The sequence below is a fragment of the Galleria mellonella genome, unplaced genomic scaffold (genome assembly GCF_026898425.1).
Source record: "Galleria mellonella isolate WM207_F2 unplaced genomic scaffold, CSIRO_AGI_GalMel_v1 utg184, whole genome shotgun sequence".
Lineage (NCBI taxonomy): Eukaryota > Metazoa > Arthropoda > Insecta > Lepidoptera > Pyralidae > Galleria > Galleria mellonella.
Genome location: NW_026442025.1, coordinates 3,313,464 through 3,327,300, shown reverse-complemented (window position 1 = coordinate 3,327,300; position 13,837 = coordinate 3,313,464). Strand labels below are relative to the sequence as shown.

The window sequence follows — 13,837 nt, the reverse complement described above, 5'->3', positions numbered from 1 at the left end:
AAATTATTTTTATGATAGAATATGTACATATACGTATTTTATTATATTACAGATATAGAATAGATGTATAAATAGTAATAATACGTAGTATAGTATGATAATATAGTACGAAACACGCCGTTGTTCATTAATGCGTTTAAAAATAATAAGTTGTTATTAAAAAAAATATATATTGGGGTTAGTTTATAATACGAAATAAAATTTGTGGATTTTTTTATACAACTTAGAATGGCAAACAAGCTGACGGCCCACCTGATGGAAAGTGGTAACCGTCGCCTATAGACATGAGCAGTTCCATTGACATAATAGAGTGTACTGTTTTGCCCTTATATCCCCCATGCGTTGCCATTCCTGAGGACTCAGGTGTTATTACTCTGTACCCTGTAAATTCACTGCCATATCCCACCCTTCAAACCGAAACACAGCCATGCAAACTCAACTGCTTCACGGTAGAAACACGAATGGGACAGAGGTACCCAAGCAAACGATTTTTGTACAAATTCTCCCTCTGGTAGTCTGGATTAAACAAAGTATGCAATTGCAATATTTATATACAAGTACTAGGTTTGCAGCGTTGCCGTTTAGGTTTTGTGAAAACGATTTTCCAGAAGCTTTTTATTGAAGTATATTCTAATTGCATATGAATTGTTATTTTCGATTGTTATTACACAATTGTGTAAGATTGTGACAAAGACCTGATTTGATAATGCACTGAACATTTCAATAAATCTTATTTCCCAATGTTATAATTCGGTACAATTCTCATTTCGCCGAACGGCCTCAAACCTGCTCCCTTAAGTAACAGCATTTAAGAAACCAGATCAAGTTTGCTAAAATGGCCACTTGTAATTGGAAATACGTTGTGAAATACATAATAATATGATTTATAGGTGTCGTATGGGGTCTCCGCACACGTAGGACTGTATTTGGGTAATGGCCTTCACAGACGAGAGATACTTTGTCCGCGTTGAAAATTTGCTCTATGATTCTCCTGTCTGAATAAGTCTTATTACAATATTAGCTATGCAGATTTTTTTTAATGGATGATAATGGTATGGTATCTCCGCCTACGCTAACGGTATACGCTGGCGGGGCATCAGTGAGGGATGATGTAAAAGTAGATCAGTTTTCACTTCGTGATAATACACCTGGAATTCAGCACGATGGTTTCCAGGGGGACCATGGGAAAGTCAACCTGACAGGGTGTATTGCTAGCAATAGGACTGGTTGTCCGCATTTATAACAATCCCTTCCCTCCAATGTGCGAACAGATTAATCCGTGCGACCAAGATAAAAAGTAGCCAATGCCGTCTCTATGCCAAATAAGTACTACGTATAAGTGTTATTTTATTATGATAGGTAGAGCTGTTAAGGGGCCAAGAAAGAAACAACAAACATATCGAAATTTATAATGTTAGTAAATAAAATGAGCGTGTTCAAATTGACCGCAAGATGTATAGAACTTTGAAGAGAGTTCGAAATCTAAACTATTTGTTTTAAGTTTTGTCATCTGTGCTGTGTTTGCCACTCATGCATGGTGTGTTAAAATAATAAATATCTAATAAATAAATGAAATAAATAAATAAATCGTTGAATACTGCTCCTTGTAAGTATGTTGTAAAAGAGATGTCTCTTTTGTACGCAATAAAGATTTTATTATTATTATTACGAATCCATCTCTAGAACTTTTAGGCTTTCGCGCTACATGATTTATGATTTTTGAGTTCTAATATTATAAAAAGAAAATATTTGATTGTTTGTAATGAATAAACTCAAAAATTAAGAAACAGATTTTAAAAATTCTTTCACCTATAGAATGCTACATAATCAGCGAGAGTACATAGAGTATCTATTATTTTCAAAGATTCTAATTACCTGTGCAAAGCCGGGTCGAATCGCTAGTGTAAAATATAATTTGTTTACTTAGAGTTATGTCGACGTCATCATGGCTCATCGCAGCTTAGTCGCAATAAAACTATGAATTTAATGATTAAGACTAATGCTCTTTATATACAGGGCTTTTGTCGTTTCACTGTTTTATAATCATCATAAAAAATATTCAATGATTATACTCATTCATAGACTTTTTTATTGTATGTGTACCATTACCTCAGCAAATTCAAGGCTAACATCATAATGTTATAGCTGCACAAACAGAAAATTCGTTTAGAAGCAAATATTTTAATATTAAGTAAGAGAATACATTTTGCTTTACAGAAACATCTACAAAACAGACTGATGTTTTTCACTCACTAGATGTTTCGCAGTTGCATTCGATTAAAGATATTTAAATTTATAAGGCGGAATCGTGTTGTAATCAGCAATTTCATTTTTCTTTGTAACTGACAGATTTTTGCTCCGCAAACAAGAACGGAGATTTAAACAAAATTAATATAGGATCGGCAAAGGAGTAAACCCTGTCGATTGCAAAACTAATTAATAAAATCGATGCGAAATTAGCTACGTCATTGCGTATTGTAAACAAAAATTCACTCACTTGCACATTGAAAACGCCCTGTTTTGAAAGTCTTTTAAAAACTACAATTGTGTTTGTATGTATACTCTATAGAAGGCTAAGTAAAGTGCTTAGCTAACACTTTTTGAAAAGGTCTCTTCCCGTCATACCCTCTTCAAGAAGGGTGTGGCACGTCGAGGAACGGAACGAAGGACGAGACGCCTGTTTAAAAGTATCACTCAATATGGTATATGTAGCAATCAATAATACACTATGTATTACAATAAATAGTAGCTCGCCTACTTACGTCTATACAACGATGATTATGTATTGACCCATGTAATAATTATGTAACAAACGTTCAACCTTTTCTATCGCAAACAAGTCGAATAGCTCAGAACTCGTTTGGGTACAGTCAGATTAATAATCGTAAGTGCCACGCAATCAGTCCAATTACACGGTTCTTATGATACCCTGTATATTGGGAACGAAGTAATGAACATCTAGGGGTATATCCCAAAACATTGACCCCCGAACCAATTTGAAAGACTTCGTTTTCTATATTGCCCAGACCGAGAATCAAATCGGGAATTTCATTTACGCAAAGCGATATGCTTACTACTGCGCCACGGAGATCATCTTCAAATTCATTAAAATAGGTTAAACATGAGATATGGCAGTAAAATTACAAGATAACGACTCGAGTGTCACAGTATATGTGATGTTTATAGTACTATTTATTTCTATGGGTGACTGTGAGTATTTTTCATCAGATGAGCAAAATTCAAAAATTCAAAATTCAAAAATCATTTATTCATGTAGGACATTTTAGCCACTTATGAACGTCAAATTTTTACATTATAATTTTATATTTTCCCTACCGTCCAGTTCGGTATATAGATCCAATTGAGAAGAACTGGCAAGAAACTCAATTGAATTACTTTTTTTTTTTTTAAAGCCAGTTTATTTACAATGTATATTTATATAGGTGTCTATGTCTAACATTAAATGAAAATTCAGTGCATGAACAACTATTGCCATGCACATTCGTCATTCAAGTAATCGTTTAGTGAGTAATAGGCTTTGCTCAGTAAATATGATTTAACAGATGTTTTGAATTTATTTAAGGGTAATTCCAACATATCCTTTGGTATCTTATTGTAAATTTTTATACCTATTCCCATAAAAGACCTATTAACTTTTTCTAAACGATACTTGGGGACAGCAAGTTTGTCTTTAAATCTAGTATTAATATTATGAATATTGCTGTTTTGGAAATAAGTCAAGATTTTTATGAACATATAGAATATTTGAATATATAAATTGAGAAGCAACGGTGAGAATATTTGCCTCTTTGAATTTCTCTCTTAATGAGTCACGACTCTTCATACAGTAGATCGCTCGAACGGCACGTTTTTGTAATATGAATATATTCTTAATATCTGCCGCTTTTCCCCATAGTAATATTCCATAAGAGAGTAAACTATGAAAATAACTAAAATAGACTAATCTAGCAGTATCAGTATCAGTGTACTGTCTAACTTTACGCACGGCAAAAGCTGCTGAACTTAATTTCGCTGCAAGGCTTTGAATTTGTGCACCCCATTGTGTTTTATTATCTAGTGTGATTCCTAGAAAGACAGTAGATTCTATAAATTCGAGAGATTCGTCATTTAATTTAATATTGCAATTAGCAGTCAGTTTGTTTGCCATTCCAAATTACATAAAAAAATTGACAGTGTGGTCAATAATGTTTTGTAATTTTTCAGTTTCATTGTTTTAAGTCAAAACATTATTAAAGGAATTATTAGTTCATAATGTTTGAACTAACAATTCCTCCCTACCTGAACCCAACAGTAAATTTAAAGTAAATATCCCAGTCTAGGGTGATCTCCCTCCCATCTTAACTACCTCAAATATGTTACAGTGTCAATAGATGCAGGATTAAAGTTTCCAGGGTCGCCTTGTGGCTATGAGGGTATGAGGGGCCGTATTTAACACTGCATAATGTAAGGTTGAAATAATGATGATGAATATGGTTTTGCTTATCCTTGACCCAGTGATCTATATTGAAGGCCTTCGTGGCGCAGTGGTCAGCACGTTGCTTTGTATAAATGAGCCCCAAATTCAATTTCCGATATGGCCAATTTAGAAAAAGAACTTTTCTGAATTGGCTTGGGTCTGGGTGTTTTGGATTGTGTCCCCAGATGTTATTTGCCTGGTTTCTTATAACACAATGTACTCTAGCTTGTGGACCAGGTGTTTGGTGTGTGTGCCACTTATTATTATTATATGAAGCTAACTGTACGTGCATAGTAACCATACGGATGCCACGTACCAGTATAATGGTCTGCTAATACAATTACCGGATTGCGGTCACAGCCAGCTTACTCGCCAGCTCTAACCTTTCCACAGCGGGTCCAGTCATCGTAAAACAAATACGTTTTAGTACCAGCAGGCCATTGTTCTCAGTTGTCCGTTCTGCAACGTTGAAACCCTATTATTAGGTTATCGCCAATTTTTCACCAGAGCACTCTATTAGCCTTAAAATTACTTCAAAGTCGAGCGGAATAAAGTTCCCTTTATTTTAGAAATTACAATTATTTGATAAACAGTTTTCAAAAAAATAATGTATTTCAATTTGTCATATTTTTTTTCATATCAATCCAAAATAAAGACTATAAATAAAAATAGTACAAAACAATAGCTCAATGTCCCTGAAATATACGTTTAATGTGGGCGGATATAGTTCCTTTTATTCTGGTAATTAATGGAACAACCGAATTCCAATTTAGGATCGGTTTTCAAAAGAAATAATGTATTTCAATTATGTTATAATAATTATTTATTTTTTTTTATAGAAACGTCCCAGGTGACAACTACAATCAAAAAGAGTACCTTGATATCTAAAATAGGAAAAAAATCGTAAAAAAATTATAAAAATAGAATTTCTTTAAACCGTTACTGTAAAAAATCATGTAACCCAGTTTACAACAGTGTAATGTATTTGTTACATATAAAAATACAGTCGTCTTGAGAGATTTAAAAGATAAATCTGACTCCCATTTCACAATAGTTTTTGCTGTAAGTTTTATTATCAATCGTAAATTGTATGATCGACATCCGCTTCCATCAGACGTTAGTGGATGCCCCCTTCCCTCTGGTTATTACAATTTCTCTCTTTCTTCCACGATTCCCATTGTTATTCACTGAAGAATAGCGGATCTACATTCATTAATATATTCCTTATCCAAATTCATTCATTTCCTCTAACTTGATTTAAAATAGCAGAGATTAATAATTTAATAAATAATAATTACATCTATACTATACTTATAGATTTTATTCAAATGTAGGGAAGTCAAGGACTTCAATTTCTATAATAAGTGCTCATTCTTTCTTGTTCTTTATAATAAGAAATAAAAAAAAGTCCTCAGTGTGTTGAGCAGACAAATCCACGAAAGTCGGGTTTTATAATCACATTTAAAACCCAATAAACAAGGGAAGGAAAACATTTCTATTCAAAGATGCAACGTTTTAAAACGTATTTCACGGTGTGGTCTTAAAGTTGAAATTTGAATACAGCGATTTGTTGGGGGGCAATATGAATTGTCGACGCGAGGGCTGGCCAAGGACACGTATTGTGCAGATCCGGCAGTGGAGCCCAGATGAGCTGGGCCTACAGAGTTTGAACGTTATATAACGTTCAGTCGACTAGGGACGTGTTGAATGTACGTAAATTGTTTGGTTGCAAACATTATGGGAAATGGTATTTTGAACTTGATTCATCTACAGAATATATAAAACATAAAATATTCAGTTCCATCAAGAAGTTACAGCACCCACAAATGAATAGATAGACAACGACAGCAGACAATTTAATGTTTGAAAACTTCAATTACGAGTTTGTAATATATATTTTATACAATATCTATATAATGATCCAGTAACGAATATATTGAAAGTCTGTTATCAAAAAAATAATATTGGAATACAGACTTTTAACATATTCGGAAATAGATATTCAACCGATTTGGGCGATGTTGATAGATGATGACCATTTTTGTCCAGAGGAACCCAATATATAGATATCGGATCGGTATACATATTGCCCATGCCTAACAGCAATATTAAATTACTTTCCTTAGAAATCCTCCTTCTACAATGACCTCATTAATAAATCAGTTGAATGCAAGTTGATTTAAATAAATAGATAGATAGATACTCTTTGTTGTTTACTCCAAAAGTTTACTATTGTAATATTAGTAAAAGCAAAAAATTACAAGAAAATGAATCTTATACGAATATTGATTCCTTCGGAACCATTTAATATTACAAACTATTAACATTACAAATCTAACATTCAAGTTTTTTACTTAAGCTTAAGAAATATTACGTTCGATCGTTACGTTCATTTTATTAAAAAAAAAAATACAATGTACTGCTACCTTATTTAATTTCTAGAAATGGCAAACTAGCCAACGGCCCACCTAATAGAAAGTGGTATCAGTCAATGTACACCCATAACACCAAAGTCATCACATGTTACACCATGACGCCGTCATGCGTAGCCGGTTATTTAACTAATTATAGGTGGATAAACTAATAGAATACTCAAACCATAACGCTTGTACGATGAATGTCGAGTCTGTTTGAATTGTAGCATTTATCGTTCTATGGTTTCTGCCTACCACAACGCGAGTCGGGAGTTTTTTTTTTTATTAAATGAAAATGTAATGGTAACGCTATGTGCAGTTGATTATACGTTGAAGGCGAGGGTACAAATAAAGAATAATAGATGATAATGATGTCAGCCAATTCAAAAATAAAATTTAAAAAATTTAAAATATATTTTCTAGGAATTAACCATGAGTTTTTCTAGGGTGATCACCTGGAGGTCGATTAAGACAGGATATATTAAAACAGTGATTAAAATTAATTCTCACCATTAACTCCTTTCGCCACTCTTTTGCAATAGTCATAACATGATATTTTTTTCTATTTGTTCACAGAATCGGTGTCATAATAAAGGGCATATCGATGAGATCTCACTAGGTCTCTGACGAGCGTCGCCACGCTGCTCGGATCACTTACTTGTAAGTAAATTGAAGTTACTCGTAGCTAAGTGGAATCAAGTCATCTAATACAAAATAAAACATAAACTCATGTAATTCTATTCAAACATTTAAAAATTCACACCATGTAAATAATCATATCATGAACTCGCTAAATACTTATATAAAAAAAAACTAAACTAACATCAACAATAAATCAACATAATTTAATAATAATATATAATTTAAATTTATATAAAAAACACGTTAGAGAGAAACTTCTGGCAAACTCCGTTTGATTGGATAGGAAAAAATCATGTTTAAATTGTTATTGATATATTTGTTTTCTTTTTTTTTATTATCAAGTATATGTATATATGTATGTATTGTGTGTGTGTGTGTGTGTGTGTGTGTGTGTGTGTGTGTGTGTGTGTGTGTGTGTGTGTGTGTGTGTGAATATATGTGTATGTATATACTATTATATATATTTTTATGTTCATCAATATCATATAAAATATCAATAATCATCTGCTCTCGATTATTTGGTTTGGTTCATTGTGGAAACTTCACTGATTTATGTTATGGTTGTGTATACTATTTTATATGTCTTAGGTATTGTATGTTTCCGTTTCAAAGTAAAATAAAAAAACAAAATAAAACATAAAAAATAGTAACTTAGGATCCAACACGCAAATTCTGACCTAAATAGCAAACCACCACTTAAAACGTTAAAATACATCAAAGCAACGACTATTGAAAGTGTAACCTTTTAAGAATTGTATTCCAATAGCAATCCAACATAATGCAGATCATCAAACCAAGACATTATTCAAAGAAACTATATTAAGCGACTTCACAATATCACATAACATACCAAGTGGATTACCAGAGGGATATATTAGTTATATTACTTTATAGATATATTACTTTGTATAAAAGTCGTTTGCTTGGGCTCCTCTGTCCCATTTGCGTTTCTACCGTGAAGCAGTTGTGTTTGCATGGCTGTGTTTCGGTTTGAAGAGTGAGATATGTCAGTGAATGTACAGGGTATAGTGGAATAACACCTAAGTCCTCAGGAATGGCAACGTAAGGGGGTATCATGGGTGAAACAGTATACTCTGTTATGTCCATGGTACTGCTCATGTCTATAGGCGACAGTTTCCCGTTTTCCATAAGGTAGGCCGTCAGCTTGTTTGTCATTTTAAGTTGCATAAAAAAGTCTTCTAAAGAAGGTCCAGGAGTTCTTAAAGTTTTTAGATTGTGACTGTCATATTCTTGGATTTATTTTTGAAATATGCTACATCAAACAGTGGTTACAGCTTAGTTGGGCAATGCTTGACTGCGATTCGGAGGATCTAAGAACAAGTTTCGGCCTAAAAATTTTAATCTTTTAAATTTCTGTTTGGTTTTAAAAATAATTATATCACTTCCTTTATGCTTTGAAGAGCACATAGAGACGTGGTCAAGTAAGGCACGTCAAAGAGCTTGTAACAAAGACTTTCTAGAAAATCTTGACAACAGGGGCTTTGACACATTTGGATATTTGCCACCAGCAGGCTATTCAAATTTTACCACCGCTAGATCTCTATAATTCGACACCCCAGTTTACTATTCCGTTAATTACAATTTTATGTCATTTAAATTGTAATTTTATGATTATAAAAAAAATGGTCTCAAATATGTTACCCCTAAAGTCTGCGGGCGTAGGCTCCAGCCTACACAGACTACTAATAAATCCGCCACTGAGCAGGTGTTACCATCGTGCTACCTTCACACAAGTCGTGGTATTATCAAATATTGTTAAGCCGTATGTTACACTCATCACAATCCTTGAATTAACAGTTGTGAGTATATTAATTATAGTCCTAGCTAGCATATAAATTAATGTAAAACTACAGGTTTTTTTAAATGCTATGATGTTCGCTTGTAAGTATATTAGCATATGTATAAGTCACCTTGACTGCTAGTAATTAAGTAAATATTTACCACTCTAGTAAAACACATAATACCACAATGATATTTACAAAGAAATCCATCTGTTTTGTTATCTATAACGATATTTTTGAAGGAGATGGTGGCTGTTATACTACTGAGAACGGGAAAAGAGTTAACGGAGTTTCTAGTAAAAAGTGGTTAATAGTCGTCTAGAGACTTGAATATATTTGAGGAACACGAATTCGGTCAATGAGCTCTGACTTTCGCTACATGAATCTTGAAAGGATCCGAAAAAAGGAAATCTCAAAAATGATAAAGATGTAGCCCAAAAGTCTCGCAACTCAAAGAAACCATAATAGATGGAGGAAAAAGGTTTTAAAATTACGACTTTACAAACAAAAGTTTTCAATCCTTAATTATGCACTGTCGAACAAAGATTTTCATGCCATAAAGAACTGTCCTGAACACCAATCAATCTAATCATTACATCCAATACAACACATTTGAAGTCATACCCTGGCCATAGATTTAATTGGCGCTGGGGACTTTATTTTAGGTTTTCCTGTAGTTGCCAAGCACGGTAGACGGATGTGCAATCCCAGTTCTTATTCCGCCATCAGTTATAACAGGGAGTATATGTCACAAATCAGCACATGTCACGTCTCTATTCCCAGCAAATAGCAAATGGCTGAACAAGCGTGAATCCCCAATCATCCAATAAAAGGTCGTTGCACTGCATTTGCAGTATTATCAATTTAGGCTTGGCCACAGTGTCGCCGGTTGCGGATCGTCAAGCGCATTGTGTCAGTTCTGGCGCCTGCGCACACTGAGTCATCAGTACGGATAGTGATGGATTAGGCTGGCCCAAAGAACCGAAACATATACCATACTCTATTTCGTGAAATATTTTTAAAAAGGTCTTAGTAACATTGGCATACTTGAGGAAAAGAGGTAACTGCCAACTGCTTCCTTGTAGTGAAGCAGGTATAACACCGTGGACATTTTATGAACCAATTACTATTCAGTACCAAAATTCTGCATTATTTGGCTATTCTCAATTAAAGTTAAAAGTTACAATGTTTTATTATTACGATTGAAATAATACAAAATACCTTACGCTCTCTATATATAGTAGTGTTAATTGTTTTCCCAGAAAGTGTTCGAACAGAACTAAGTAAGAGAGTAAGGCCCCGATCGTTAATTGCGATTTACGGCGACGATACAGCAATTAAGATTTTGCGGTTCGAACTCGGCTCTAAATTGAGACGTGTCGACACAATCATTTGCTTCGTTGCATATCTATATAAACTTAGTTACGTTATATACTAAATTAATATTTCTCCGAGGTGTATGGAATATATTATGTCGGAACTCTATTTCATACACAGAATGCCGTATGTTATCGTATAAGTGATTAGCGTTGTTTACCATAATAAGACATACCATTCATTTAGGGCATTAGCCATTAGATTCTCTTAAGGTCGGTTTCGAAACTGTATGGTTAAAAAATAAAAAAACATAATTAAATGCTCCCGAGTAATTTTTCCAATTTATCATAAGAAATATCTTCAAACTTCAATAAATATTGGATTTTTTTTTAATTGGTCCAGCTGTTTTCGAGTCTTGCCATTAGGCTATACATTTAATTAATTATTTTTTGTTTTTAGGTTTCCATTTATTTGATCATCACTTTACGCTGTCAAGTATATTTTTTAATATTTCTGTTTATGCTATATATACGTCTACGCTAATAAGCTAATCCGTCGGGCAACCAAAAACTGGTAGAACTAACAACAAGTAGCAAACCATCGTAGTACAGAAACGTTTATCCAATCCTCATCATCATGCAAAGGAACAATAAGATAAAAAGTCAAGGCTTAAATTACAATGGGTTTTATTTTTATTATCGCTTATTTATTCGTTAATTAACTCCGCCACCATTCTCTTTCTAATGATTCGTCATCGTGTTCTTTGTTCTCGATATGTTCTCCAGAATACATCATCAGTTTTGTTCCTTATAAGTATAGAGGCAACTTTTTTAACCCTGGCTGCGTTATCGGTATACCTTGGCGAGGCACCAGTGAGAGATGGGCGTGGATGATGTCGACGCCCTAATAGAGTATATTACTATCAATGGGGCTGTTAAACCCCATTAACAATCTTAGCGTGGTATAAATGTTAATTCATAAGACTAGGAGTTTATTAATTTATTTTTTACTATTAATAGGATTCCGCGATTGATCACGATCTCACCTAATAGAAATGATGATGTGGTCTAAGATGAGGCTCGCGGGCCCACGAACGATCTTATTATACACTTATATACACAAATATTATATACAGAGGAATAACACCTGAGTCCTCAGGAATCGCAACGCATGAGGGGTATCATGGGCGAAACAGTATACTCTGTTATGTTCATGGTACTGCTCATGTCTACAGGTGACGGTTACCACTTTCCATCAGGTGGGCCGTTAGCTTGTTTGCCATTCTAAGTAGTATAAAAAATAAAAAAGAAAAAACAATTTTAAAGTGTGTTCTTGTCTGGCTGTGAACAAATATAGATGGAGACACATTGCGGGGATCTCAATCGCGATGGTAAGCCTCATCGTCAATTCACCTTAGTAGTCGTCAAAATCATAGTCACTCTATTAACAGTGTACAGCTGAAAGGAGATATTTTTTTTATGCAACTTAGAATGGCAAACAAGCTGACGGTCCACTTGATGGAAAGTGGTAACCGTCGCCTATAGACATGAACAGTACCATGGACATAACAGAGTATACTGTTTCGCCCATGATACCCCCCATGCATTGCCATTCCTGAGGACCCAGATGTTATTCTTCTGTACCCAGTAAATTCACGCCATATCCCACCCTTCAAACCGAAACACAGCCATGCAAACACAACTGCTTCACGGTTGAAACACGAATAGGACAGAGGTACCCAAGCAATCGACTTTTGTACGAAGTCTCCCTCTGGTACAATAATACACTAGAGATAGAAGAAAGCTTAAAATAAAAACATATACCAACCCGTTTGGCCAGCGCGTAGTAATATACTAACATCATCCTCCTTATAGAGAAAGCATATTAATAAGTTAATAATAACTGGCCTGTATAGATATCAGTAGCTTGCAGTAAACACAACAAACCTGTTTTGGTCATTTAAAACAGATACAGAACCCTAATAATGTGAGTCTAATACACTCTTGGCCGATTTTATTTATATGCTCATTTCATAGCGTTTAGCATACATAATCGACTAGTATACTCAAGTTATGTACATATATGTATTATGTTGCAGTCAACATATAGAATACGTCTCAACAAATAACGGCTACTCGTTTTTGAAAATGAACCCGTTTTGTAAAATGAGGATTATTTTTATTTTTAATCGTGTTGTCTCAGCATTCGGTCCCTCCGTTGAGGTCTTGTGGTCATTTCATAATATATGTATCGCAATGGTAGTCAGGCTATACGTCGATCTACAAGAAGACTATTTTTTACGTATTTCCAAAGGGAGTAGACTCCCAATTTATCTGTATTGTATGTATGTTACATGATATCATCATTATCATCATCTTAGCCATTATCTATCCACTGTTGAACATAAGCTGCCTTCCCCATAAACTGCCATAAAGAACGGTCCTGAACCACATGCATTCACTTACTTTCTGCAATGTATTTGAAGTCGTTATACCATCTAGTGTGGAGTCGTCCTACACTGCATTTGCCCGTACTAGACCACCACTCAAGGATATTTCTTTGACATGATATCATCGCCATTATTTCTGTAATTATTGGAGCCATTTTTCTTTACGGAACAAAGTCCTGCTTGTTTGTTTTATTGCAAAGCATAACCACAATTCCACGTTCTAAATTTGATATACCTATTTTTTTTTATTATGATTATAGTGGCATACGGTCCGTAGTGATGGAAAACGGGGTGATCATGCGCGTCTTATTGACCTTTACAAAACTTTAAGCTCCTTTTTATACTATTATGTATATTTCTTTAAGTAATTATATCTACGAAACATCTTGTCATTTTAAAATTATGAAATCGAGGTTCTTCGACATTATTACATTGTAACCTTCGAAGTTGCTGTTTTTTTTGCGAGACATATATACTGTGAATATATACATGCACGAGTATTTTACGAAATTACTTTGTCGTTTCCGACAATTGTTTCGACTTCATCCGGAAGTTTTCTTCAGGGGGTGTACTGCGCTTTGCGTCACAGCGTCTCAACTCGGACTACGAGCTGCACAGCAAAACTTAAAAATGTACATAACAACTTTTAAAAATTATATATAATTATAAATTATTAACACAGCTAGTCGTTCTACGTCGCGGAGAATATCTCGAGTTGTCCGCTACATACAGATAT

General features: G+C 34.2%; 1 protein-coding gene across 1 annotated transcript in view; it reads left to right on the top strand.

The window, feature by feature from the left end:
- LOC113512129 (protein kinase C and casein kinase substrate in neurons protein 1) overlaps positions 1–13,837 on the top strand; it is a 146,586-nt gene that overhangs the window by 26,643 nt on the left and 106,106 nt on the right. The window contains exon 2 of the mRNA XM_052894001.1: positions 7,468–7,551. The gene's annotated coding sequence lies outside the window, so the exon portion shown is untranslated. The remainder of the gene's footprint in view (positions 1–7,467; positions 7,552–13,837) is intronic.